The sequence below is a fragment of the Scyliorhinus canicula genome, chromosome 19, assembly GCF_902713615.1.
Source record: "Scyliorhinus canicula chromosome 19, sScyCan1.1, whole genome shotgun sequence".
NCBI classification, from domain to species: Eukaryota; Metazoa; Chordata; class Chondrichthyes; order Carcharhiniformes; family Scyliorhinidae; genus Scyliorhinus; species Scyliorhinus canicula.
The window spans coordinates 99372598-99374927 of record NC_052164.1 but is presented as its reverse complement, the minus strand read 5'-3'; positions in this window follow the sequence as shown (position 1 = coordinate 99374927).

Below are 2330 nucleotides of genomic sequence, written 5' to 3'. Positions count from 1 at the left end.
TGTTTCTCTCACATTGCTGTAGTATGCATCCAAAGCGGTAACTGGCCTCTGATAACAACAACCCTGCACTTGTAAAGCGCCTTTCGGAGCCTCAGAAAACCCAAATCACTTTAAGGCTGATTAAGTACTTCCGAAGTGGAGTCACTGCTGTAATATATGAATTAGAATTAATATATAAATTGAGGGGAGATAGATGTAGGACAGATGTCAGAGGTAGGTTCTTTACTCAGAGAGTAGTGAGGGCGTGGAATGCCCTTCCTGCAACAGTAGTGGACTCGCCAGCATTAAGGGCATTCAAATGGTCATTCGATAGAGATATGGACGATAAGGGAATAGTGTAGATGGGCTTTAGAGTGGTTTCACAGGTCGGTGCAACATCGAGGGGCCGAAGGGCCTGTACTGCACTGTAATATTCTATGTTTCTATGTTTCTATATGAAATGCGGCAGCCAATTTGTTCACAGTAAGATCTCAGTAATATCAATGAAAGAATGACCGGATAATTTGTTTGTGATTTTGGTTGAGCGATAAATATTGGCCAGGACAGTGGGGGTGAATTCCACTATATGTCTTTGAATGTTGTAAGGGAGGCGATGCTGTTGCGGTATTGTCATTGGTGATCTATTGTCCAAAGGCCAAGGCTAAAACTCTGGCGATCTGGGTTCACAACCCACCATGGCAGATGGTGAAATTTGAATTCAATAAAACATCTGGAATTAATAGTCTATTAGACCATAAGACATAGGAGCAGTATCAGGCCACTTGGCCCATCGAGTCCGCTCCACCATTCAGTCAATGATGACCATGAAACCATTGCTAATTGTCGTAAAAACCCATCTGGTTCTCTAATGCACTTTAGGGAAAGAAATTTGCAGACCTCACCCGGCCTGGCCTACACGTGACTCCAGACCCCAGAGCCATGTGGTCGACTCTTAACTGCCCTCTGAAATGGCCAAGCGAGACATTCAGTTCAATGGCAAGTAGGGACGGCCTACAAATGCCGGCCCAGTCACGCCCCAGCTCATGAATGAATAAAAAATAAGTGAGCTGTTTTTACATTCACCTGAAAGGGCTTGAGGGGTTTCATTTGAAGTTTAATCCAAAAGACAGCACCTTGACAATGGAACACCCCCTCGTTACTGTACTTTGGTGTAAGCCTATCTCCGGGTCTGCGCCGGGTCAGAGAATCACCGGGGGGAGAGCTCGAATCCCGCCACTCCGCTCCAACACTGGGCCGCTGATTCTCCAGTGACCGGAGAATTAACGCCAATCGCGCCCATCCGGTCACCGCGGCGCCGGTCGGGGCCGTTGAAAGCCATTCTCCGCGCTCGCCTAGTGCCCGCCAAGTTCCGCTGAGTCCCACCGTCGCGGTTTACATATGGTCCCACCCGGCGGGACCTCGGCGTTCTGGCTGCACGGCCCGTCCTGGTGGGGGTGGGGCGGGGGAGCTGACTCCAGGGGGGACCTCCACGGTGGCCAGGCCGCGATCAGGGGCTACCAATCGGCGGGCGCACTCATTCAGCGGGGTGGGGGGGGGGGGGGGCTATGTCGCTCTGCGCCGGGCCCACTGTAGGGGTCCGCCATGCTGCCAGGGGCCGGCATGGAGACGGCCGTGGCAAGCATGCACGGACCCGCGGCAGCCGTGTTGGGCCGGTTTTGGCGTTGGAGCAGCACACAGCACTCCGCCGCTGATCTAGCCCCTGAGGAAGGGGAGAATGACTGGACCTCGAGGCCCATTGACACCGGCGTTGCTCGCGCCGGTTTAGACGCTGGCATCAACACTTGGCCGGGATTTCGGAGAATCCCGGCCAATGTGTCCAAGCCTCTGAAAGACAACATTTGACATGGATCTGATGAATGAAATCATTAAAAGGGTAGGTGGGTGCAAGTTTGGTCAAAGAGGAAATGTTTGGGGTTGAAATTCCAGTGCTTACAGCAGTGAAGGCTAACAACCTGCCAGAGTGGCTGCTACTCACGCTCAAGTCTGATGTCAGTGCATTGAGCAGGATCTAGGTGTGGTCCTAAGTCACACAGAGCAGGAGGAACCTAAGTTTCTGCAAAATCAGGAAGGCTAAAAGCCAGCTGGGCTTCCACTCATGGTCACCACCCCTGACATCCCTGTTGGAGAGTGGAGAGTGCGTGGAGATTTGATGAGGGCAGCGTTGGGCTGGACCATTCAGATCTCCATTTTCCAACAGAACAGTGATACCAACTGTTGAGTTTTGAATGCCAACACTGTGTGGGTACGGCAGAAAACCCAAGTAGGGTTAGTGCTTCAAGGCAGGTGGAGAGTGAATTGGAGAAAGCATAATAAAAAACTTCAGAACATAA